The following is a 26,694-nucleotide window of genomic DNA, read 5'->3' on the forward strand; positions in this document are numbered from 1 at the left end:
AGCAAGCATGTGTAAGAACTTAGTCAACCCACTGACACAGCTTGAGTGTAAATGTCATCTTAAAATAACAACAATTGTGTTTCTGCCTGATTTCAGGCCAGGGACCTTTCACGTGTGAGGCAAACTTAATAACCGCTACACCACAGATACCGGCGACTTTGACGAGCTACTTCAGAGCGTAGGCAAAAGCAGGCTTTCACATTCAGGCCCGTAGGTAACGTTCCTTTTCAAATGCAGATTGCCGGAGAACGTAGGGGCGTAATTTGACAAGTGATGCATTTTTGTCCAACCTTGAGCGATTAAAAGTAATGGCATCAGAACAGCGTAACTACACCAGGGGCATGGCCGGGGCCAGTGCTGTTCCAGTCCTCGTTAGTATAGTGTACAGGATCTCCGCCTGTTGTAATTGACATCCTAGGGCTGCTGCTGCAAGTGCAGCTATTTTTCATTGGAGAAAGTCTCTATTTCGATTAATAGTATGTGGTGGCTTTGTCCAAACTGAGGCTGTTTAGAAATTGGTTCTTAACTTTCTTCTGTAGTCTCGCATAACCCTTATCGATTTCTTTAACCAATTTGCACATGCTGTTTGCCATATCGCGTGCACCAAGAAGAGGGCATGCAATTGCAGGAAAGGAACTCCTCAACAGGTAACTCAAAACTGAAATTGAACGACGACGACCATTAGTCAACCCACTGACACAGCTTGAGTGTTAATGTCATCTTTAAATAACAACAATTGTGTTTCTGCCTAGTTTCAGGCCAGGGACCTTTCACGTGTGAGGCGAACTTGATAACCGCTACACCACAGAAATCGGCGACTTTGACGAGCTACTTCAGAGCGTAGCTTCCCAGCAAGAAGAATACCACGGTCGTGGAAGTTTACTCCTCAGGGGTTTTGGGATGAAAGGATCTTTATCGAACTTTGTAGTACTAAAACCAAAAGTGTTGCCTTTCTAATTGTTAGAGCTGAGACAACCCCTTTTACAAGGCAATGCACCCAGACTGACTGTGCACAGGATAATGGATAGCAAAAGGGTTTCTGCCTGATTTCGAACGAGGGACCTTTATGCATGTTAGGCCAAGGTGATATCCACTACACTACAGAATTTAGCCACGTAGGGTATTACTTTCAGAGGGTAGCATCTAACCACAAAGCGACACATTATCGTGCAAGGTCGACTCTAAGGGGCTTTCCAAAATCCTAGTGCACAATAGGTACTTTCTCAGCTTAATGGGGACCATGCTCATATGTGGAGGCTGATCGGTCCAATGCTAAGCCAGTGTAGCGTGGAGAGGGGATTGAAGCTGTGGTAATTGACATCCTAGGGCTGCTTCTTCAGTGCAGCTGTTTTTCATGGGAGAAACAAAGGCTGTTTAGAAACTGGTTCTTAACAATCTTCTGTAGTCTCGCAAAACCCTTTTTGATTTCTTTGACCAATTTGCACATGCTGTTTGCCATATCGCGTCCAACAAGAAGAGGGCGCGCAATTGTAGTCAACAGATACTCAAAACTGAAATTGAATAACGACCATTGCAACTTTAGCCAGTAATCGTCCGCTCTGTCAAAGACACAGCCTTTTTTCGGCGACTACTCTGGAGTGACTGCAAAAGATCTAACAGGCAAAAGTAGGCTTTCACATTCAGGCCCGTAGGTAACGTTCCTTTTCAAATGCAGATTGACGGAGAACGTAGGAAAGTAATTTGACAATTGATTCATTTTTGTCCAACCTTGAGCGAGTAAAAGTAATGGCATCAGAACGGCGTAACTACACCAGGGGCATGGCCGGGGGCAGTGCTGTTCCAGTCCTCGTTAGTATAGTGGACAGTATCTCCGCCTGTTGTAATTGACATCCTAGGGCTGCTGCTGCAAGTGCAGCTATTTTTCATGGGAGAAAGTCTCTATTTCGATTAATAGTATGTGGTGGCTTTGTCCAAAGTGAGGCTGTTTAGAAATTGGTTCTTAACTTTCTTCTGTAGTCTCGCATAACCCTTTTCGATTTCTTTGACCAATTTGCACTTGCTGCTTGCTATTTTCGATTTCTTTGACCAATTTGCACATGCTGTTTGCCATATCGCGTGCATCAAGAAGAGGGCATGCAATTGCAGGAAAGGAACTCCTCAACAGGTACTCAAAACTGAAATTGAACGACGACAATTGCAACTTTAGCCAGTAATGGTCCGCTCAGTCAAAGGCACACAGCCTTTGTCCAGCGACTACTCTGGCGAGACTGCAAACGAGCAGTGCTTTTCCAGTCCTCGTTAGTATAGTGGACAGTATCTCCGCCTGTCACGTGGAAGACCGGGGTTCGATTCCCCGACGGGGAGAGTCTTTTTGCCTTTGTCCCGGACAGTTGAAATTTCCCGCAATACGTCTTTGGCTTGGTTGAGGAGGCTTGCATTTGCAAATGATGGCCAGAAGAAGTCATCGGTTGTTGTGCCGAAATAGCTCAGTTGGGAGAGCGTTAGACTGAAGATCTGAAGGTCCCTGGTTCGATCCCGGGTTTCGGCATTACACCACCTCTGTCCGGCTTACGATGCCAAGAGGCCCCTAATCTTTTGTTTTTGTACTTAAGACGGTTCGGAAGGTAGTCTCTATGTGTGCCATTCTGTGATTTCAGGTTGTTTTACGGAGCAAGCATGTGTAAGAACTTAGTCAACCCACTGACACAGCTTGAGTGTGAATGTCATCTTAAAATAACAACAATTGTGTTTCTGCCTGATTTCAGGCTAGGGACCTTTCACGTGTGAGGCGAACTTGATAACCGCTACACCACAGATACCGGCGACTTTGACGGGCTACTTCAGAGCGTAGGCAAAAGCAGGCTTTCACATTCAGGCCCGTAGGTAACGTTCCTTTTCAATTGCAGATTGCCGGAGAACGTAGGGGCGTAATTTGACAAGTGATGCATTTTTATCCAACCTTGTGCGAGTAAAACTAATGGCATCAGAACAGCGTAACTACACCAGGGGCATGGCCGGGGCCAGTGCTGTTCCAGTCCTCGTTAGTATAGTGGACAGGATCTCCGCCTGTTGTAATTGACATCCTAGGGCTGCTGCTGCAAGTGCAGCTATTTTTCATTGGAGAAAGTCTCTATTTCGATTAATAGTATGTGGTGGCTTTGTCCAAACTGAGGCTGTTTAGAAATTGGTTCTTAACTTTCTTCTGTAGTCTCGCATAACCCTTTTCAATTTCTTTGACCAATTTGCACATGCTGTTTGCCATATCGCGTGCACCAAGAAGAGGGCATGCAATTGCAGGAAAGGAACTCCTCAACAGGTAACTCAAAACTGAAATTGAACGACGACCATTGCAAGCATGTGTAAGAACTTAGTCAACCCACTGACACAGCTTGAGTGTGAATGTCATCTTAAAATAACAACAATTGTGTTTCTGCCTGGTTTCAGGCCAGGGACCTTTCACCTGTGAGGCGAACTTGATAACCGCTACACCACAGAAATCGGCGACTTTGACGAGCTACTTCAGAGCGTAGCTTCCCAGCAAGAAGAATAACACGGTCGTGGAAGTTAACTCCTCAGGGGTTTTGGGATGAAAGGATCTTTATCGAACTTTGTAGTACTAAAACTAAAAGTGTTGCCTTTCTAATTGTTAGAGCTGAGACAACCCCTTTTACAAGGCAATCCACCCAGACTGACTGTGCACATGATAATGGTTAGCAAAAGGGTTTCTGCCTGATTTCGAACGAGGGACCTTTATGCATGTTAGGCCAAGGTGATATCCACTACACTACAGAATTTAGCCACGTAGGGTATTACTTTCAGAGGGTAGCATCTAACCACAAAGCGACACATTATCGTGCAAGGTCGACTCTAAGGGGCTTTCCAAAATCCTAGTGCACAATAGGTACTTTGTCAGTTTAATGGGGACCATGCTCTTATGTGGAGGCTGATCGGTCCAATGCTAAGCCAGTGTAGCGTGGAGAGGGGATTGAAGCTGTGGTAATTGACATCCTAGGGCTGCTGCTTCAGTGCAGCTGTTTTTCATGGGAGAAACAAAGGCTGTTTAGAAATTGGTTCTTAACAATCTTCTGTAGTCTCGCAAAACCCTTTTTGATTTCTTTGACCAATTTGCACATGCTGTTTGCCATATCGCGTCCAACAAGAAGAGGGCGCGCAATTGTAGTCAACAGATACTCAAAACTGAAATTGAATAACGACCATTGCAACTTTAGCCAGTAATTGTCCGCTCTGTTAAAGACACAGCCTTTTTTCGGCGACTAATCTGGAGTGACTGCAAAAGATCTAACAGGCAAAAGCAGGCTTTCATATTCAGGCCCGTAGGTAACGTTCCTTTTCAAATGCAGATTGCCGGAGAACGTAGGGGCGTAATTTGACAAGTGATGCTTTTTTGTCCAACCTTGAGCGAGTAAAAGTAATGGCATCAGAACGGCGTAATTACACCAGGGGCATGGCCGGGGGCAGTGCTGTTCCAGTCCTCATTAGTATAGTGGACAGTATCTCCGCCTGTTGTAATGGACATCCTAGGGCTGCTGCTGCAAGTGCAGCTATTTTTCATGGGAGAAAGTCTCTATTTCAATTAATAGTATGTTGTGGCTTTGTCCAAGCTGAGGCTGTTTAGAAATTGGTTCTTAACTTTCTTCTGTAATCTCGCATAACCCTTTTCGATTTCTTTGACCAATTTGCACTTGCTGCTTGCCCTTTTCGATTTCTTTGACCAATTTGCACATGCTGTTTGCCATATTGCGTGCACCAAGAATAGGGCATCCAATTGCAGGAAAGGAACTCCTCAACAGGTACTCAAAACTGAAATTGAATAACGACCATTGCAACTTTAGCCAGTAATCGTCCGCTCTGTCAAAGACACAGCCTTTTTTCGGCGACTACTCTGGAGTGAATGCAAAAGATCTAACAGGCAAAAGCAGGCTTTCACATTCAGGCCCGTAGATAACGTTCCTTTTCAAATGCAGATTGCCGGAAAACGTAGGGGCGTAATTTGACAAGTGATGCTCATCAGAACGGCGTAACTACACCAGGGGCATGGTCGGGGGCAGTGCTGTTCCAGTCCTCGTTAGTATAGTGGACAGTATCTCCGCCTGTTGTAATTGACATCCTAGGGCTGCTGCTGCAAGTGCAGCTATTTTTCATGGGAGAAAGTCTCGATTTCGATTAATAGTATGTGGTGGCTTTGTCCAAACTGAGGCTGTTTAGAAATTGGTTCTTAACTTTCTTCTGTAGTCTCGCATAACGCTTTTCGATTTCTTTGACCAATTTGCACTTGCTGCTTGCCCTTTTCGATTTCTTTGACCAATTTGCACATGCTGTTTGCCATATCGCGTGCACCAAGAAGAGGGCATGCAATTGCAGGAAAGGAACTCCTCAACAGGTACTCAAAACTGAAATTGAACGACGACCATTGCAACTTTAGCCAGTAATGGTCCGCTCAGTCAAAGGCACACAGCCTTTGTTCAGCGACTACTCTCGCGAGAATGCAAACGAGCAGTGCTTTTCCAGTCCTCGTTAGTATAGTGGACAGTATCTCCGCCTGTCACGTGGAAGACCGGGGTTCGATTCCTCGACGGGGAGAGTCTTTTTGCCTTTGTCCCGGACAGTTGAAATTTCCCGCAATACGTCTTTGGCTTGGTTGAGGAGGCTTGCATTTGCAAATGATGGCCAGAAGAAGTCATCGGTTGTTGTGCCTAAATAGCTCAGTTGGGAGAGCGTTAGACTGAAGATTTAAAGGTCCCTGGTTTGATCCTGGGTTTTGGCATTACACCACCTCTGTCTTGCGTACGATGCCAAGAGTCCCCTAACCTTTTGTTTTTGTACTTAAGACGGTTTGGAAGGTAGTCTCAATGTGTGCCATTCTGTGATTTCAGGTTGTTTTACGGAGCAAGCACGTGTAAGAACTTAGTCAACCCACTGACACAGCTTGAGTGTAAATGTCATCTTAAAATAACAACAATTGTGTTTCTGCCTGATTTCAGGCCAGGGACCTTTCACGTGTGAGGCGAACTTGATAACCGCTACACCACAGATACCGGCGACTTTGACGAGCTACTTCAGAGCGTAGGCAAAAGCAGGCTTTCACATTCAGGCCCGTAAGTAACGTTCCTTTTCAAATGCAGATTGCCGGAGAACGTAGGGGCGTAATTTGACAAGTGATGCATTTTTGTCCAACCTTGAGCGATTAAAAGTAATGGCATCAGAACAGCGTAATTACACCAGGGGCATGGCCGGGGGCAGTGCTGTTCCAGTCCTCATTAGTATAGTGGACAGTATCTCCGCCTGTTGTAATGGACATCCTAGGGCTGCTGCTGCAAGTGCAGCTATTTTTCATGGGAGAAAGTCTCTATTTCAATTAATAGTATGTTGTGGCTTTGTCCAAGCTGAGGCTGTTTAGAAATTGGTTCTTAACTTTCTTCTGTAATCTCGCATAACCCTTTTCGATTTCTTTGACCAATTTGCACTTGCTGCTTGCCCTTTTCGATTTCTTTGACCAATTTGCACATGCTGTTTGCCATATTGCGTGCACCAAGAATAGGGCATCCAATTGCAGGAAAGGAACTCCTCAACAGGTACTCAAAACTGAAATTGAATAACGACCATTGCAACTTTAGCCAGTAATCGTCCGCTCTGTCAAAGACACAGCCTTTTTTCGGCGACTACTCTGGAGTGAATGCAAAAGATCTAACAGGCAAAAGCAGGCTTTCACATTCAGGCCCGTAGATAACGTTCCTTTTCAAATGCAGATTGCCGGAAAACGTAGGGGCGTAATTTGACAAGTGATGCTCATCAGAACGGCGTAACTACACCAGGGGCATGGTCGGGGGCAGTGCTGTTCCAGTCCTCGTTAGTATAGTGGACAGTATCTCCGCCTGTTGTAATTGACATCCTAGGGCTGCTGCTGCAAGTGCAGCTATTTTTCATGGGAGAAAGTCTCGATTTCGATTAATAGTATGTGGTGGCTTTGTCCAAACTGAGGCTGTTTAGAAATTGGTTCTTAACTTTCTTCTGTAGTCTCGCATAACGCTTTTCGATTTCTTTGACCAATTTGCACTTGCTGCTTGCCCTTTTCGATTTCTTTGACCAATTTGCACATGCTGTTTGCCATATCGCGTGCACCAAGAAGAGGGCATGCAATTGCAGGAAAGGAACTCCTCAACAGGTACTCAAAACTGAAATTGAACGACGACCATTGCAACTTTAGCCAGTAATGGTCCGCTCAGTCAAAGGCACACAGCCTTTGTTCAGCGACTACTCTCGCGAGAATGCAAACGAGCAGTGCTTTTCCAGTCCTCGTTAGTATAGTGGACAGTATCTCCGCCTGTCACGTGGAAGACCGGGGTTCGATTCCTCGACGGGGAGAGTCTTTTTGCCTTTGTCCCGGACAGTTGAAATTTCCCGCAATACGTCTTTGGCTTGGTTGAGGAGGCTTGCATTTGCAAATGATGGCCAGAAGAAGTCATCGGTTGTTGTGCCTAAATAGCTCAGTTGGGAGAGCGTTAGACTGAAGATTTAAAGGTCCCTGGTTTGATCCTGGGTTTTGGCATTACACCACCTCTGTCTTGCGTACGATGCCAAGAGTCCCCTAACCTTTTGTTTTTGTACTTAAGACGGTTTGGAAGGTAGTCTCAATGTGTGCCATTCTGTGATTTCAGGTTGTTTTACGGAGCAAGCACGTGTAAGAACTTAGTCAACCCACTGACACAGCTTGAGTGTAAATGTCATCTTAAAATAACAACAATTGTGTTTCTGCCTGATTTCAGGCCAGGGACCTTTCACGTGTGAGGCGAACTTGATAACCGCTACACCACAGATACCGGCGACTTTGACGAGCTACTTCAGAGCGTAGGCAAAAGCAGGCTTTCACATTCAGGCCCGTAAGTAACGTTCCTTTTCAAATGCAGATTGCCGGAGAACGTAGGGGCGTAATTTGACAAGTGATGCATTTTTGTCCAACCTTGAGCGATTAAAAGTAATGGCATCAGAACAGCGTAACTACACCAGGGGCATGGCCGGGGCCAGTGCTGTTCCAGTCCTCGTTAGTATAGTGGACAGGATCTCCGCCTGTTGTAATTGACATCCTAGGGCTGCTGCTGCAAGTGCAGCTATTTTTCATTGGAGAAAGTCTGTATTTCGATTAATAGTATGTGGTGGCTTTGTCCAAACTGAGGCTGTTTAGAAATTGGTTCTTAACTTTCTTCTGTAGTCTCGCATAACCCTTTTCGATTTCTTTGACCAATTTGCACATGCTGTTTGCCATATCGCGTGCACCAAGAAGAGGGCATGCAATTGCAGGAAAGGAACTCCTCAACAGGTAACTCAAAACTGAAATTGAACGACGACGACCATTAGTCAACCCACTGACACAGCTTGAGCGTAAATGTCATCTTTAAATAACAACAATTGTGTTTCTGCCTGGTTTCAGGCCAGGGACCTTTCACGTGTGAGGCGAACTTGATAACCGCTACACCACAGAAATCGGCGACTTTGACGAGCTACTTCAGAGCGTAGCTTCCCAGCAAGAAGAATACCACGGTCGTGGAAGTTTACTCCTCAGGGGTTTTGGGATGAAAGGATCTTTATCGAACTTTGTAGTACTAAAACCAAAAGTGTTGCCTTTCTAATTGTTAGAGCTGAGACAACCCCTTTTACAAGGCAATCCACCCAGACTGACTGTGCACATGATAATGGATAGCAAAAGGGTTTCTGCCTGATTTTGAACGAGGGACCTTTATGCATGTTAGGCCAAGGTGATATCCACTACACTACAGAATTTAGCCACGTAGGGTATTACTTTCAGAGGGTAGCATCTAACCACAAAGCGACACATTATCGTGCAAGGTCGACTCTAAGGGGCTTTCCAAAATCCTAGTGCACAATAGGTATTTTCTCAGCTTAATGGGGACCATGCTCATATGTGGAGGCTGATCGGTCCAATGCTAAGCCAGTGTAGCGTGGAGAGGGGATTGAAGCTGTGGTAATTGACATCCTAGGGCTGCTTCTTCAGTGCAGCTGTTTTTCATGGGAGAAACAAAGGCTGTTTAGAAATTGGTTCTTAACAATCTTCTGTAGTCTCGCAAAACCCTTTTTGATTTCTTTGACCAATTTGCACATGCTGTTTGCCATATCGCGTCCAACAAGAAGAGGGCGCGCAATTGTAGTCAACAGATACTCAAAACTGAAATTGAATAACGACCATTGCAACTTTAGCCAGTAATCGTCCGCTCTGTCAAAGACACAGCCTTTTTTCGGCGACTACTCTGGAGTGACTGCAAAAGATCTAACAGGCAAAAGTAGGCTTTCACATTCAGGCCCGTAGGTAACGTTCCTTTTCAAATGCAGATTGACGGAGAACGTAGGAGCGTAATTTGACAATTGATTCATTTTTGTCCAACCTTGAGCGAGTAAAAGTAATGGCATCAGAACGGCGTAACTACACCAGGGGCATGGCCGGGGGCAGTGCTGTTCCAGTCCTCGTTAGTATAGTGGACAGTATCTCCGCCTGTTGTAATTGACATCCTAGGGCTGCTGCTGCAAGTGCAGCTATTTTTCATGGGAGAAAGTCTCTATTTCGATTAATAGTATGTGGTGGCTTTGTCCAAAGTGAGGCTGTTTAGAAATTGGTTCTTAACTTTCTTCTGTAGTCTCGCATAACCCTTTTCGATTTCTTTGACCAATTTGCACATGCTGTTTGCCATATCGCGTGCACCAAGAAGAGGGCATGCAATTGCAGGAAAGGAACTCCTCAACAGGTAACTCAAAACTGAAATTGAACGACGACGACCATTAGTCAACCCACTGACACAGCTTGAGTGTGAATGTCATCTTTAAATAACAACAATTGTGTTTCTGCCTGGTTTCAGGCCAGGGACCTTTCACGTGTGAGGCGAACTTGATAACCGCTACACCACAGAAATCGGCGACTTTGACGAGCTACTTCAGAGCGTAGCTTCCCAGCAAGAAGAATACCACGGTCGTGGAAGTTTACTCCTCAGGGGTTTTGGGATGAAAGGATCTTTATCGAACTTTGTAGTACTAAAACCAAAAGTGTTGCCTTTCTAATTGTTAGAGCTGAGACAACCCCTTTTACAAGGCAATCTACCCAGACTGACTGTGCACATGATAATGGATAGCAAAAGGGTTTCGGCCTGATTTCGAACGAGGGACCTTTATGCATGTTAGGCCAAGGTGATATCCACTACACTACAGAATTTAGCCACGTAGGGCATTACTTTCAGAGGGTAGCATCTAACCACAAAGCGACACATTATCGTGCAAGGTCGACTCTAAGGGGCTTTCCAAAATCCTAGTGCACAATAGGTACTTTCTCAGCTTAATGGGGACCATGCTCATATGTGGAGGCTGATCGGTCCAATGCTAAGCCAGTGTAGCGTGGAGAGGGGATTGAAGCTGTGGTAATTGACATCCTAGGGGTGCTGCTTCAGTGCAGCTGTTTTTCATGGGAGAAACAAAGGCTGTTTAGAAAATGGTTCTTAACAATTTTCTGTAGTCTCGCAAAACCCTTTTTGATTTCTTTGACCAATTTGCACATGCTGTTTGCCATATCGCGTCCAACAAGAAGAGGGCGCGCAATTGTAGTCAACAGATACTCAAAACTGAAATTGAATAACGAACATTGCAACTTTAGCCAGTAATCGTCCGCTCTGTCAAAGACACAGCCTTTTTTCGGCGACTACTCTGGAGTGACTGCAAAAGATCTAACAGGCAAAAGCAGGTTTTCACATTCAGGCCCGTAGGTAACGTTCCTTTTCAAATGCAGATTGACGGAGAACGTAGGAGCGTAATTTGACAATTGATTCATTTTTGTCCAACCTTGAGCGAGTAAAAGTAATGGCATCAGAACGGCGTAACTACACCAGGGGCATGGCCGGGGGCAGTGCTGTTCCAGTCCTCGTTAGTATAGTGGACAGTATCTCCGCCTTTTGTAATTGACATCCTAGGGCTGCTGCTGCAAGTGCAGCTATTTTTCATGGGAGAAAGTCTCTATTTCGATTAATAGTATGTGGTGGCTTTGTCCAAACCGAGGCTGTTTAGAAATTGGTTCTTAACTTTCTTCTGTAGTCTCGCATAACCCTTTTTGATTTCTTTGACCAATTTGCACTTGCTGCTTGCCCTTTTCGATTTCTTTGACCAATTTGCACATGCTGTTTGCCATATCGCGTGCACCAAGAAGAGGGCATGCAATTGCAGGAAAGGAACTCCTCAACAGGTACTCAAAACTGAAATTGAACGACGACCATTGCAACTTTAGCCAGTAATGGTCCGCTCAGTCAAAGGCACACAGCCTTTGTCCAGCGACTACTCTGGCGTGACTGCAAACGAGCAGTGCTTTTCCAGTCCTCGTTAGTATAGTGGACAGTATCTCCGCATGTCACGCGGAAGACTGGGGTTCGATTCCCCGACGGGAAGAGTCTTTTTTCCTTTGTCCCGGACAGTTGAAATTTCCCGCAATACGTCTTTGGCTTGGTTGAGGAGGCTTGCATTTCCAAATGATGGCCAGAAGAAGTCATCGGGTGTTGTGCCAAAATAGCTCAGTTGGGAGAGCGTTAGACTGAAGATCTAAAGGTCCCTGGTTCGATCCCGGGCTTCGGCATTACACCACCTCTGTCTTGCGTACGATGCCAAGAGTCCCCTAACCTTTTGTTTTTGTACTTAAGATGGTTTGGAAGGTAGTCTCTATGTGTGCCATTCTGTGATTTCAGGTTGTTTTACGGAGCAAGCATGTGTAAGAACTTAGTCAACCCACTGACACAGCTTGAGTGTAAATGTCATCTTAAAATAACAACAATTGTGTTTCTGCCTGATTTCAGGCCAGGGACCTTTCACGTGTTAGGCAAACTTAATAACCGCTACACCACAGATACCGGCGACTTTGACGAGCTACTTCAGAGCGTAGGCAAAAGCAGGATTTCACATTCAGGCCCGTAGGTAACGTTCCTTTTCAAATGCAGATTGCCGGAGAACGTAGGGGCGTAATTTGACAAGTGATGCATTTTTGTCCAACCTTGAGCGATTAAAAGTAATGGCATCAGAACAGCGTAACTACACCAGGGGCATGGCCGGGCCCAGTGCTGTTCCAGTCCTCGTTAGTATAGTGGACAGGATCTCCGCCTGTTGTAATTGACATCCTAGGGCTGCTGCTGCAAGTGCAGCTATTTTTCATTGGAGAAAGTCTCAATTTCGATTAATAGTATGTGGTGGCTTTGTCCAAACTGAGGCTGTTTAGAAATTGGTTCTTAACTTTCTTCTGTAGTCTCGCATAACCCTTTTCGATTTCTTTGACCAATTTGCACATGCTGTTTGCCATATCGCGTGCACCAAGAAGAGGGCATGCAATTGCAGGAAAGGAACTCCTCAACAGGTAACTCAAAACTGAAATTGAACGACGACGACCATTAGTCAACCCACTGACACAGCTTGAATGTTAATGTCATCTTTAAATAACAACAATTGTGTTTCTGCCTGGTTTCAGGCCAGGGACCTTTCACGTGTGAGGCGAACTTGATAACCGCTACACCACAGAAATTGGCGACTTTGACGAGCTACTTCAGAGCGTAGCTTCCCAGCAAGAAGAATACCACGGTCGTGGAAGTTTACTCCTCAGGGGTTTTGGGATGAAAGGATCTTTATCGAACTTTGTAGTACTAAAACCAAAAGTGTTGCCTTTCTAATTGTTAGAGCTGAGACAACCCCTTTTACAAGGCAATCCACCCAGACTGACTGTGCACATGATAATGGATAGCAAAAGGGTTTCTGCCTGATTTCGAACGAGGGACCTTTATGCATGTTAGGCCAAGGTGATATCCACTACACTACAGAATTTAGCCACGTAGGGCATTACTTTCAGAGGGTAGCATCTAACCACAAAGCGACACATTATCGTGCAAGGTCGACTCTAAGGGGCTTTCCAAAATCCTAGTGCACAATAGGTACTTTCTCAGCTTAATGGGGACCATGCTCATATGTGGAGGCTGATCGGTCCAATGCTAAGCCAGTGTAGCGTGGAGAGGGGATTGAAGCTGTGGTAATTGACATCCTAGGGCTGCTTCTTCAGTGCAGCTGTTTTTCATGGGAGAAACAAAGGCTGTTTAGAAATTGGTTCTTAACAATCTTCTGTAGTCTCGCAAAACCCTTTTTGATTTCTTTGACCAATTTGCACATGCTGTTTGCCATATCGCGTCCAACAAGAAGAGGGTGCGCAATTGTAGTCAACAGATACTCAAAACTGAAATTGAATAACGACCATTGCAACTTTAGCCAGTAAGCGTCCGCTCTGTCAAAGACACAGCCTTTTTTCGGCGACTACTCTGGAGTGACTGCAAAAGATCTAACAGGCAAAAGCAGGTTTTCACATTCAGGCCCGTAGGTAACGTTCCTTTTCAAATGCAGATTGACGGAGAACGTAGGAGCGTAATTTGACAATTGATTCATTTTTGTCCAACCTTGAGCGAGTAAAAGTAATGGCATCAGAACGGCGTAACTACACCAGGGGCATGGCCGGGGGCAGTGCTGTTCCAGTCCTCGTTAGTATAGTGGACAGTATCTCCGCCTTTTGTAATTGACATCCTAGGGCTGCTGCTGCAAGTGCAGCTATTTTTCATGGGAGAAAGTCTCTATTTCGATTAATAGTATGTGGTGGCTTTGTCCAAACCGAGGCTGTTTAGAAATTGGTTCTTAACTTTCTTCTGTAGTCTCGCATAACCCTTTTCGATTTGTTTGACCAATTTGCACTTGCTGCTTGCCCTTTTCGATTTCTTTGACCAATTTGCACATGCTGTTTGCCATATCGCGTGCACCAAGAAGAGGGCATGCAATTGCAGGAAAGGAACTCCTCAACAGGTACTCAAAACTGAAATTGAACGACGACCATTGCAACTTTAGCCAGTAATGGTCCGCTCAGTCAAAGGCACACAGCCTTTGTCCAGCGACTACTCTGGCGAGACTGCAAACGAGCAGTGCTTTTCCAGTCCTCGTTAGTATAGTGGACAGTATCTCCGCCTGTCACGCGGAAGACCGGGGTTCGATTCCCCGACGGGGAGAGTCTTTTTGCCTTTGTCCCGGACAGTTGAAATTTCCCGCAATACGTCTTTGGCTTGGTTGAGGAGGCTTGCATTTGCAAATGATGGCCAGAAGAAGTCATCGGTTGTTGTGCTGAAATAGCTCAATTGGGAGAGCGTTAGACTGAAGATCTGAAGGTCCCTGGTTCGATCCCGGGTTTCGGCATTACACCACCTCTGTCCGGCTTACGATGCCAAGAGGCCCCTAAACTTTTGTTTTTGTACTTAAGACGGTTCGGAAGGTAGTCTCTATGTGTGCCATTCTGTGATTTCAGGTTGTTTTACGGAGCAAGCATGTGTAAGAACTTAGTCAACCCACTGACACAGCTTGAGTGTGAATGTCATCTTAAAATAACAACAATTGTGTTTCTGCCTGATTTCAGGCTAGGGACCTTTCACGTGTGAGGCGAACTTGATAACCGCTACACCACAGATACCGGCGACTTTGACGAGCTACTTCAGAGCGTAGGCAAAAGCAGGCTTTCACATTCAGGCCCGTAGGTAACGTTCCTTTTCAAATGCAGATTGCCGAAGAACGTAGGGGCGTAATTTGACAAGTGATGCATTTTTATCCAACCTTGTGCGAGTAAAACTAATGGCATCAGAACGGCGTAACTACACCAGGGGCATGGCCGGGGCCAGTGCTGTTCCAGTCCTCATTAGTATAGTGGACAGTATCTCCGCCTGTTGTAATGGACATCCTAGGGCTGCTGCTGCAAGTGCAGCTATTTTTCATGGGAGAAAGTCTCTATTTCAATTAATAGTATGTTGTGGCTTTGTCCAAGCTGAGGCTGTTTAGAAATTGGTTCTTAACTTTCTTCTGTAATCTCGCATAACCCTTTTCGATTTCTTTGACCAATTTGCACTTGCTGCTTGCCCTTTTCGATTTCTTTGACCAATTTGCACATGCTGTTTGCCATATTGCGTGCACCAAGAATAGGGCATCCAATTGCAGGAAAGGAACTCCTCAACAGGTACTCAAAACTGAAATTGAATAACGACCATTGCAACTTTAGCCAGTAATCGTCCGCTCTGTCAAAGACACAGCCTTTTTTCGGCGACTACTCTGGAGTGACTGCAAAAGATCTAACAAGCAAAAGCAGGCTTTCACATTCAGGCCCGTAGGTAACGTTCCTTTTCAAATGCAGATTGCCGGAGAACGTAGGGGCGTAATTTGACAAGTGATGCTTTTTTGTCCAACCTTGAGCGAGTAAAAGTAATGGCATCAGAACGGCGTAACTACACCAGGGGCATGGTCGGGGGCAGTGCTGTTCCAGTCCTCGTTAGTATAGTGGACAGGATCTCCGCCTGTTGTAATTGACATCCTAGGGCTGCTGCTGCAAGTGCAGCTATTTTTCATTGGAGAAAGTCTCTATTTCGATTAATAGTATGTGGTGGCTTTGTCCAAACTGAGGCTGTTTAGAAATTGGTTCTTAACTTTCTTCTGTAGTCTCGCATAACCCTTTTCGATTTCTTTGACCAATTTGCACATGCTGTTTGCCATATCGCGTGCACCAAGAAGAGGGCATGCAATTGCAGGAAAGGAACTCCTCAACAGGTAACTCAAAACTGAAATTGAACGACGACGACCATTAGTCAACCCACTGACACAGCTTGAATGTTAATGTCATCTTTAAATAACAACAATTGTGTTTCTGCCTGGTTTCAGGCCAGGGACCTTTCACGTGTGAGGCGAACTTGATAACCGCTACACCACAGAAATCGGCGACTTTGACGAGCTACTTCAGAGCGTAGCTTCCCAGCAAGAAGAATACCACGGTCGTGGAAGTTTACTCCTCAGGGGTTTTGGGATGAAAGGATCTTTATCGAACTTTGTAGTACTAAAACCAAAAGTGTTGCCTTTCTAATTGTTAGAGCTGAGACAACCCCTTTTACAAGGCAATCCACCCAGACTGACTGTGCACATGATAATGGATAGCAAAAGGGTTTCTGCCTGATTTCGAACGAGGGACCTTTATGCATGTTAGGCCAAGGTGATATCCACTACACTACAGAATTTAGCCACGTAGGGTATTACTTTCAGAGGGTAGCATCTAACCACAAAGCGACACATTATCGTGCAAGGTCGACTCTAAGGGGCTTTCCAAAATCCTAGTGCACAATAGGTATTTTCTCAGCTTAATGGGGACCATGCTCATATGTGGAAGCTGATCGGTCCAATGCTAAGCCAGTGTAGCGTGGAGAGGGGATTGAAGCTGTGGTAATTGACATCCTAGGGCTGCTTCTTCAGTGCAGCTGTTTTTCATGGGAGAAACAAAGGCTGTTTAGAAATTGGTTCTTAACAATCTTCTGTAGTCTCGCAAAACCCTTTTTGATTTCTTTGACATATTTGCACATGCTGTTTGCCATATCGCGTCCAACAAGAAGAGGGCGCGCAATTGTAGTCAACAGATACTCAAAACTGAAATTGAATAACGACCATTGCAACTTTAGCCAGTAATCGTCCGCTCTGTCAAAGACACAGCCTTTTTTCGGCGACTACTCTGGAGTGACTGCAAAAGATCTAACAGGCAAAAGTAGGCTTTCACATTCAGGCCCGTAGGTAACGTTCCTTTTCAAATGCAGATTGACGGAGAACGTAGGAGCGTAATTTGACAATTGATTCATTTTTGTCCAACCTTGAGCGAGTAAAAGTAATGGCATCAGAACGGCGTAACTACACCAGGGGCATGGCCGGGGGCAGTGCTGTTCCAGTCCTCGTTAGTATAGTGGACAGTATCTCCGCCTGTTGTAATTGACATCCTAGGGCTGCTGCTGCAAGTGCAGCTATTTTTCATGGGAGAAAGTCTCTATTTCGATTAATAGTATGTGGTGGCTTTGTCCAAAGTGAGGCTGTTTAGAAATTGGTTCTTAACTTTCTTCTGTAGTCTCGCATAACCCTTTTCGATTTCTTTGACCAATTTGCACATGCTGTTTGCCATATCGCGTGCACCAAGAAGAGGGCATGCAATTGCAGGAAAGGAACTCCTCAACAGGTAACTCAAAACTGAAATTGAACGACGACCATTGCAAGCATGTGTAAGAACTTAGTCAACCCACTGACACACCTTGAGTGTTAATGTCATCTTTAAATAACAACAATTGTGTTTCTGCCTGGTTTCAGGCCAGGGACCTTTCACGTGTGAGGCGAACTTGATAACCGCTACACCACAGAAATCGGCGACTTTGACGAGCTACTTCAGAGCGTAGCTTCCCAGCAAGAAGAATACCACGGTCGTGGAAGTTTACTCCTCAGGGGTTTTGGGATGAAAGGATCTTTATCGAACTTTGTAGTACTAAAACCAAAAGTGTTGCCTTTCTAATTGTTAGAGCTGAGACAACCCCTTTTACAAGGCAATCCACCCAGACTGACTGTGCACATGATAATGGATAGCAAAAGGGTTTCTGCCTGATTTCGAACGAGGGACCTTTATGCATGTTAGGCCAAGGTGATATCCACTACACTACAGAATTTAGCCACGTAGGGCATTACTTTCAGAGGGTAGCATCTAACCACAAAGCGACACATTATCGTGCAAGGTCGACTCTAAGGGGCTTTCCAAAATCCTAGTGCACAATAGGTACTTTCTCAGCTTAATGGGGACCATGCTCATATGTGGAGGCTGATCGGTCCAATGCTAAGCCAGTGTAGCGTGGAGAGGGGATTGAAGCTGTGGTAATTGACATCCTAGGGCTGCTTCTTCAGTGCAGCTGTTTTTCATGGGAGAAACAAAGGCTGTTTAGAAATTGGTTCTTAACAATCTTCTGTAGTCTCGCAAAACCCTTTTTGATTTCTTTGACCAATTTGCACATGCTGTTTGCCATACCGCGTCCAACAAGAAGAGGGTGCGCAATTGTAGTCAACAGATACTCAAAACTGAAATTGAATAACGACCATTGCAACTTTAGCCAGTAAGCGTCCGCTCTGTCAAAGACACAGCCTTTTTTCGGCGACTACTCTGGAGTGACTGCAAAAGATCTAACAGGCAAAAGCAGGTTTTCACATTCAGGCCCGTAGGTAACGTTCCTTTTCAAATGCAGATTGACGGAGAACGTAGGAGCGTAATTTGACAATTGATTCATTTTTGTCCAACCTTGAGCGAGTAAAAGTAATGGCATCAGAACGGCGTAACTACACCAGGGGCATGGCCGGGGGCAGTGCTGTTCCAGTCCTCGTTAGTATAGTGGACAGTATCTCCGCCTTTTGTAATTGACATCCTAGGGCTGCTGCTGCAAGTGCAGCTATTTTTCATGGGAGAAAGTCTCTATTTCGATTAATAGTATGTGGTGGCTTTGTCCAAACCGAGGCTGTTTAGAAATTGGTTCTTAACTTTCTTCTGTAGTCTCGCATAACCCTTTTCGATTTCTTTGACCAATTTGCACTTGCTGCTTGCCCTTTTCGATTTCTTTGACCAATTTGCACATGCTGTTTGCCATATTGCGTGCACCAAGAATAGGGCATCCAATTGCAGGAAAGGAACTCCTCAACAGGTACTCAAAACTGAAATTGAATAACGACCATTGCAACTTTAGCCAGTAATCGTCCGCTCTGTCAAAGACACAGCCTTTTTTCGGCGACTACTCTGGAGTGACTGCAAAAGATCTAACAAGCAAAAGCAGGCTTTCACATTCAGGCCCGTAGGTAACGTTCCTTTTCAAATGCAGATTGCCGGAGAACGTAGGGGCGTAATTTGACAAGTGATGCTTTTTTGTCCAACCTTGAGCGAGTAAAAGTAATGGCATCAGAACGGCGTAACTACACCAGGGGCATGGTCGGGGGCAGTGCTGTTCCAGTCCTCGTTAGTATAGTGGACAGGATCTCCGCCTGTTGTAATTGACATCCTAGGGCTGCTGCTGCAAGTGCAGCTATTTTTCATTGGAGAAAGTCTCTATTTCGATTAATAGTATGTGGTGGCTTTGTCCAAACTGAGGCTGTTTAGAAATTGGTTCTTAACTTTCTTCTGTAGTCTCGCATAACCCTTTTCGATTTCTTTGACCAATTTGCACATGCTGTTTGCCATATCGCGTGCACCAAGAAGAGGGCATGCAATTGCAGGAAAGGAACTCCTCAACAGGTAACTCAAAACTGAAATTGAACGACGACGACCATTAGTCAACCCACTGACACAGCTTGAATGTTAATGTCATCTTTAAATAACAACAATTGTGTTTCTGCCTGGTTTCAGGCCAGGGACCTTTCACGTGTGAGGCGAACTTGATAACCGCTACACCACAGAAATCGGCGACTTTGACGAGCTACTTCAGAGCGTAGCTTCCCAGCAAGAAGAATACCACGGTCGTGGAAGTTTACTCCTCAGGGGTTTTGGGATGAAAGGATCTTTATCGAACTTTGTAGTACTAAAACCAAAAGTGTTGCCTTTCTAATTGTTAGAGCTGAGACAACCCCTTTTACAAGGCAATCCACCCAGACTGACTGTGCACATGATAATGGATAGCAAAAGGGTTTCTGCCTGATTTCGAACGAGGGACCTTTATGCATGTTAGGCCAAGGTGATATCCACTACACTACAGAATTTAGCCACGTAGGGCATTACTTTCAGAGGGTAGCATCTAACCACAAAGCGACACATTATCGTGCAAGGTCGACTCTAAGGGGCTTTCCAAAATCCTAGTGCACAATAGGTACTTTCTCAGCTTAATGGGGACCATGCTCATATGTGGAGGCTGATCGGTCCAATGCTAAGCCAGTGTAGCGTGGAGAGGGGATTGAAGCTGTGGTAATTGACATCCTAGGGCTGCTTCTTCAGTGCAGCTGTTTTTCATGGGAGAAACAAAGGCTGTTTAGAAATTGGTTCTTAACAATCTTCTGTAGTCTCGCAAAACCCTTTTTGATTTCTTTGACCAATTTGCACATGCTGTTTGCCATATCGCGTCCAACAAGAAGAGGGCGCGCAATTGTAGTCAACAGATACTCAAAACTGAAATTGAATAACGACCATTGCAACTTTAGCCAGTAATCGTCCGCTCTGTCAAAGACACAGCCTTTTTTCGGCGACTACTCTGGAGTGACTGCAAAAGATCTAACAGGCAAAAGCAGGTTTTCACATTCAGGCCCGTAGGTAACGTTCCTTTTCAAATGCAGATTGACGGAGAACGTAGGAGCGTAATTTGACAATTGATTCATTTTTGTCCAACCTTGAGCGAGTAAAAGTAATGGCATCAGAACGGCGTAACTACACCAGGGGCATGGCCGGGGGCAGTGCTGTTCCAGTCCTCGTTAGTATAGTGGACAGTATCTCCGCCTTTTGTAATTGACATCCTAGGGCTGCTGCTGCAAGTGCAGCTATTTTTCATGGGAGAAAGTCTCTATTTCGATTAATAGTATGTGGTGGCTTTGTCCAAACCGAGGCTGTTTAGAAATTGGTTCTTAACTTTCTTCTGTAGTCTCGCATAACCCTTTTTGATTTCTTTGACCAATTTGCACTTGCTGCTTGCCCTTTTCGATTTCTTTAACCAATTTGCACATGCTGTTTGCCATATCGCGTGCACCAAGAAGAGGGCATGCAATTGCAGGAAAGGAACTCCTCAACAGGTACTCAAAACTGAAATTGAACGACGACCATTGCAACTTTAGCCAGTAATGGTCCGCTCAGTCAAAGGCACACAGCCTTTGTCCAGCGACTACTCTGGCGTGACTGCAAACGAGCATTGCTTTTCCAGTCCTCGTTAGTATAGTGGACAGTATCTCCGCCTGTCACGCGGAAGACCGGGGTTCGATTCCCCGACGGGGAGAGTCTTCTTGCCTTTGTCCCGGACAGTTGAAATTTCCCGCAATATGTCTTCGGCTTGGTTGAGGAGGCTTGCATTTCCAAATGATGGCCAGAAGAAGTCATCGGGTGTTGTGCCAAAATAGCTCAGTTGGGAGAGCGTTAGACTGAAGATCTAAAGGTCCCTGGTTCGATCCCGGGCTTCGGCATTACACCACCTCTGTCTTGCGTACAATGCCAAGAGTCCCCTAACCTTCTGTTTTTGTACTTAAGACGGTTTGGAAGGTAGTCTCTATGTGTGCCATTCTGTGATTTCAAGTTGTTTTACGGAGCAAGCATGTGTAAGAACTTAGTCAACCCACTGACACAGCTTGAGTGTAAATGTCATCTTAAAATAACAACAATTGTGTTTCTGCCTGATTTCAGGCCAGGGACCTTTCACGTGTTAGGCAAACTTAATAACCGCTACACCACAGATACCGGCGACTTTGACGAGCTACTTCAGAGCGTAGGCAAAAGCAGGCTTTCACATTCAGGCCCGTAGGTAACGTTCCTTTTCAAATGCAGATTGCCGGAGAACGTAGGGGCGTAATTTGACAAGTGATGCATTTTTGTCCAACCTTGAGCGATTAAAAGTAATGGCATCAGAACAGCGTAACTACACCAGGGGCATGGCCGGGCCCAGTGCTGTTCCAGTCCTCGTTAGTATAGTGGACAGGATCTCCGCCTGTTGTAATTGACATCCTAGGGCTGCTGCTGCAAGTGCAGCTATTTTTCATTGGAGAAAGTCTCTATTTCGATTAATAGTATGTGGTGGCTTTGTCCAAACTGAGGCTGTTTAGAAATTGGTTCTTAACTTTCTTCTGTAGTCTCGCATAACCCTTTTCGATTTCTTTGACCAATTTGCACATGCTGTTTGCCATATCGCGTGCACCAAGAAGAGGGCATGCAATTGCAGGAAAGGAACTCCTCAACAGGTAACTCAAAACTGAAATTGGACGACGACCATTAGTCAACCCACTGACACAGCTTGAATGTTAATGTCATCTTTAAATAACAACAATTGTGTTTCTGCCTGGTTTCAGGCCAGGGACCTTTCACGTGTGAGGCGAACTTGATAACCGCTACACCACAGAAATCGGCGACTTTGACGAGCTACTTCAGAGCGTAGCTTCCCAGCAAGAAGAATACCACGGTCGTGGAAGTTTACTCCTCAGGGGTTTTGGGATGAAAGGATCTTTATCGAACTTTGTAGTACTAAAACCAAAAGTGTTGCCTTTCTAATTGTTAGAGCTGAGACAACCCCTTTTAAAAGGCAATCCACCCAGACTGACTGTGCACATGATAATGGATAGCAAAAGGGTTTCTGCCTGATTTCGAACGAGGGACCTTTATGCATGTTAGGCCAAGGTGATATAACTACACTACAGAATTTAGCCACGTAGGGCATTACTTTCAGAGGGTAGCATCTAACCACAAAGCGACACATTATCGTGCAAGGTCGACTCTAAGGGGCTTTCCAAAATCCTAGTGCACAATAGGTACTTTCTCAGCTTAATGGGGACCATGCTCATATGTGGAGGCTGATCGGTCCAATGCTAAGCCAGTGTAGCGTGGAGAGGGGATTGAAGCTGTGGTAATTGACATCCTAGGGCTGCTTCTTCAGTGCAGCTGTTTTTCATGGGAGAAACAAAGGCTGTTTAGAAATTGGTTCTTAACAATCTTCTGTAGTCTCGCAAAACCCTTTTTGATTTCTTTGACCAATTTGCACATGCTGTTTGCCATATCGCGTCCAACAAGAAGAGGGCGCGCAATTGTAGTCAACAGATACTCAAAACTGAAATTGAATAACGACCATTGCAACTTTAGCCAGTAATCGTTCGCTCTGTCAAAGACACAGCCTTTTTTCGGCGACTACTCTGGCGTGACTGCAAACGAGCAATGCTTTTCCAGTCCTCGTTAGTATAGTGGACAGTATCTCCGCATGTCACGCGGAAGACTGGGGTTCGATTCCCCGACGGGGAGAGTCTTTTTGCCTTTGTCCCGGACAGTTGAAATTTCCCGCAATACGTCTTCGGCTTGGTTGAGGAGGCTTGCATTTCCAAATGATGGCCAGAAGAAGTCATCGGGTGTTGTGCCAAAATAGCTCAGTTGGGAGAGCGTTAGACTGAAGATCTAAAGGTCCCTGGTTCGATCCCGGGCTTCGGCATTACACCACCTCTGTCTTGCGTACGATGCCAAGAGTCCCCTAACCTTTTGTTTTTGTACTTAAGACGGTTTGGAAGGTAGTCTCTATGTGTGCCATTCTGTGATTTCAGGTTGTTTTACGGAGCAAGCATGTGTAAGAACTTAGTCAACCCACTGACACAGCTTGAGTGTAAATGTCATCTTAAAATAACAACAATTGTGTTTCTGCCTGATTTCAGGCCAGGGACCTTTCACGTGTTAGGCAAACTTAATAACCGCTACACCACAGATACCGGCGACTTTGACGAGCTACTTCAGAGCGTAGGCAAAAGCAGGATTTCACATTCAGGCCCGTAGGTAACGTTCCTTTTCAAATGCAGATTGCCGGAGAACGTAGGGGCGTAATTTGACAAGTGATGCATTTTTGTCCAACCTTGAGCGATTAAAAGTAATGGCATCAGAACAGCGTAACTACACCAGGGGCATGGCCGGGTCCAGTGCTGTTCCAGTCCTCGTTAGTATAGTGGACAGGATCTCCGCCTGTTGTAATTGACATCCTAGGGCTGCTGCTGCAAGTGCAGCTATTTTTCATTGGAGAAAGTCTCAATTTCGATTAATAGTATGTGGTGGCTTTGTCCAAACTGAGGCTGTTTAGAAATTGGTTCTTAACTTTCTTCTGTAGTCTCGCATAACCCTTTTCGATTTCTTTGACCAATTTGCACATGCTGTTTGCCATATCGCGTGCACCAAGAAGAGGGCATGCAATTGCAGGAAAGGAACTCCTCAACAGGTAACTCAAAACTGAAATTGAACGACGACGACCATTAGTCAACCCACTGACACAGCTTGAATGTTAATGTCATCTTTAAATAACAACAATTGTGTTTCTGCCTGGTTTCAGGCCAGGGACCTTTCACGTGTGAGGCGAACTTGATAACCGCTACACCACAGAAATCGGCGACTTTGACGAGCTACTTCAGAGCGTAGCTTCCCAGCAAGAAGAATACCACGGTCGTGGAAGTTTACTCCTCAGGGGTTTTGGGATGAAAGGATCTTTATCGAACTTTGTAGTACTAAAACCAAAAGTGTTGCCTTTCTAATTGTTAGAGCTGAGACAACCCCTTTTACAAGGCAATCCACCCAGACTGACTGTGCACATGATAATGGATAGCAAAAGGGTTTCTGCCTGATTTCGAACGAGGGACCTTTATGCATGTTAGGCCAAGGTGATATCCACTACACTACAGAATTTAGCCACGTAGGGCATTACTTTCAGAGGGTAGCATCTAACCACAAAGCGACACATTATCGTGCAAGGTCGACTCTAAGGGGCTTTCCAAAATCCTAGTGCACAATAGGTACTTTCTCAGCTTAATGGGGACCATGCTCATATGTGGAGGCTGATCGGTCCAATGCTAAGCCAGTGTAGCGTGGAGAGGGGATTGAAGCTGTGGTAATTGACATCCTAGGGCTGCTTCTTCAGTGCAGCTGTTTTTCATGGGAGAAACAAAGGCTGTTTAGAAATTGGTTCTTAACAATCTTCTGTAGTCTCGCAAAACCCTTTTTGATTTCTTTGACCAATTTGCACATGCTGTTTGCCATATCGCGTCCAACAAGAAGAGGGCGCGCAATTGTAGTCAACAGATACTCAAAACTGAAATTGAATAACGACCATTGCAACTTTAGCCAGTAAGCGTCCGCTCTGTCAAAGACACAGCCTTTTTTCGGCGACTACTCTGGAGTGACTGCAAAAGAGCTAACAGGCAAAAGCAGGTTTTCACATTCAGGCCCGTAGGTAACGTTCCTTTTCAAATGCAGATTGACGGAGAACGTAGGAGCGTAATTTGACAATTGATTCATTTTTGTCCAACCTTGAGCGAGTAAAAGTAATGGCATCAGAACGGCGTAACTACACCAGGGGCATGGCCGGGGGCAGTGCTGTTCCAGTCCTCGTTAGTATAGTGGACAGTATCTCCGCCTTTTGTAATTGACATCCTAGGGCTGCTGCTGCAAGTGCAGCTATTTTTCATGGGAGAAAGTCTCTATTTCGATTAATAGTATGTGGTGGCTTTGTCCAAACCGAGGCTGTTTAGAAATTGGTTCTTAACTTTCTTCTGTAGTCTCGCATAACCCTTTTCGATTTGTTTGACCAATTTGCACTTGCTGCTTGCCCTTTTCGATTTCTTTGACCAATTTGCACATGCTGTTTGCCATATCGCGTGCACCAAGAAGAGGGCATGCAATTGCAGGAAAGGAACTCCTCAACAGGTACTCAAAACTGAAATTGAACGACGACCATTGCAACTTTAGCCAGTAATGGTCCGCTCAGTCAAAGGCACACAGCCTTTGTCCAGCGACTACTCTGGCGAGACTGCAAACGAGCAGTGCTTTTCCAGTCCTCGTTAGTATAGTGGACAGTATCTCCGCCTGTCACGCGGAAGACCGGGGTTCGATTCCCCGACGGGGAGAGTCTTTTTGCCTTTGTCCCGGACAGTTGAAATTTCCCGCAATACGTCTTTGGCTTGGTTGAGGAGACTTGCATTTGCAAATGATGGCCAGAAGAAGTCATCGGTTGTTGTGCTGAAATAGCTCAATTGGGAGAGCGTTAGACTGAAGATCTGAAGGTCCCTGGTTCGATCCCGGGTTTCGGCATTACACCACCTCTGTCCGGCTTACGATGCCAAGAGGCCCCTAAACTTTTGTTTTTGTACTTAAGACGGTTCGGAAGGTAGTCTCTATGTGTGCCATTCTGTGATTTCAGGTTGTTTTACGGAGCAAGCATGTGTAAGAACTTAGTCAACCCACTGACACAGCTTGAGTGTGAATGTCATCTTAAAATAACAACAATTGTGTTTCTGCCTGATTTCAGGCTAGGGACCTTTCACGTGTGAGGCGAACTTGATAACCGCTACACCACAGATACCGGCGACTTTGACGAGCTACTTCAGAGCGTAGGCAAAAGCAGGCTTTCACATTCAGGCCCGTAGGTAACGTTCCTTTTCAAATGCAGATTGCCGGAGAACGTAGGGGCGTAATTTGACAAGTGATGCATTTTTATCCAACCTTGTGCGAGTAAAACTAATGGCATCAGAACGGCGTAACTACACCAGGGGCATGGCCGGGGCCAGTGCTGTTCCAGTCCTCATTAGTATAGTGGACAGTATCTCCGCCTGTTGTAATGGACATCCTAGGGCTGCTGCTGCAAGTGCAGCTATTTTTCATGGGAGAAAGTCTCTATTTCAATTAATAGTATGTTGTGGCTTTGTCCAAGCTGAGGCTGTTTAGAAATTGGTTCTTAACTTTCTTCTGTAATCTCGCATAACCCTTTTCGATTTCTTTGACCAATTTGCACTTGCTGCTTGCCCTTTTCGATTTCTTTGACCAATTTGCACATGCTGTTTGCCATATTGCGTGCACCAAGAATAGGGCATCCAATTGCAGGAAAGGAACTCCTCAACAGGTACTCAAAACTGAAATTGAATAACGACCATTGCAACTTTAGCCAGTAATCGTCCGCTCTGTCAAAGACACAGCCTTTTTTCGGCGACTACTCTGGAGTGACTGCAAAAGATCTAACAGGCAAAAGCAGGCTTTCACATTCAGGCCCGTAGGTAACGTTCCTTTTCAAATGCAGATTGCCGGAGAACGTAGGGGCGTAATTTGACAAGTGATGCTTTTTTGTCCAACCTTGAGCGAGTAAAAGTAATGGCATCAGAACG

The 26,694-nt window shown here is 45.3% G+C and overlaps 7 non-coding genes across 7 annotated transcripts; all 7 read left to right on the plus strand.

Annotated features, from left to right (window-relative positions):
* Window positions 1–2,436: 2,436 nt before the first annotated feature.
* On the plus strand, window positions 2,437–2,509 carry trnaf-gaa (transfer RNA phenylalanine (anticodon GAA)). Its single transcript has one exon. It is a non-coding gene; the product is annotated as a tRNA-Phe (tRNA).
* A 9,014-nt stretch (window positions 2,510–11,523) lies between these two features.
* trnaf-gaa (transfer RNA phenylalanine (anticodon GAA)) lies at window positions 11,524–11,596 on the plus strand. The gene has a single exon. It is a non-coding gene; the product is annotated as a tRNA-Phe (tRNA).
* Window positions 11,597–13,970: 2,374 nt separating this feature from the next.
* On the plus strand, window positions 13,971–14,042 carry trnad-guc (transfer RNA aspartic acid (anticodon GUC)). The gene has a single exon. It is a non-coding gene; the product is annotated as a tRNA-Asp (tRNA).
* Window positions 14,043–20,741: 6,699 nt separating this feature from the next.
* trnad-guc (transfer RNA aspartic acid (anticodon GUC)) lies at window positions 20,742–20,813 on the plus strand. Its single transcript has one exon. It is a non-coding gene; the product is annotated as a tRNA-Asp (tRNA).
* Window positions 20,814–20,924: 111 nt separating this feature from the next.
* On the plus strand, window positions 20,925–20,997 carry trnaf-gaa (transfer RNA phenylalanine (anticodon GAA)). The gene has a single exon. It is a non-coding gene; the product is annotated as a tRNA-Phe (tRNA).
* Window positions 20,998–22,924: 1,927 nt separating this feature from the next.
* Window positions 22,925–22,997, plus strand: trnaf-gaa (transfer RNA phenylalanine (anticodon GAA)). The gene has a single exon. It is a non-coding gene; the product is annotated as a tRNA-Phe (tRNA).
* A 2,374-nt stretch (window positions 22,998–25,371) lies between these two features.
* trnad-guc (transfer RNA aspartic acid (anticodon GUC)) lies at window positions 25,372–25,443 on the plus strand. Its single transcript has one exon. It is a non-coding gene; the product is annotated as a tRNA-Asp (tRNA).
* The last annotated feature ends 1,251 nt before the right edge of the window (window positions 25,444–26,694 follow it).

The sequence above is a fragment of the Channa argus genome, unplaced genomic scaffold (assembly GCF_033026475.1).
Source record: "Channa argus isolate prfri unplaced genomic scaffold, Channa argus male v1.0 Contig082, whole genome shotgun sequence".
Lineage (NCBI taxonomy): Eukaryota > Metazoa > Chordata > Actinopteri > Anabantiformes > Channidae > Channa > Channa argus.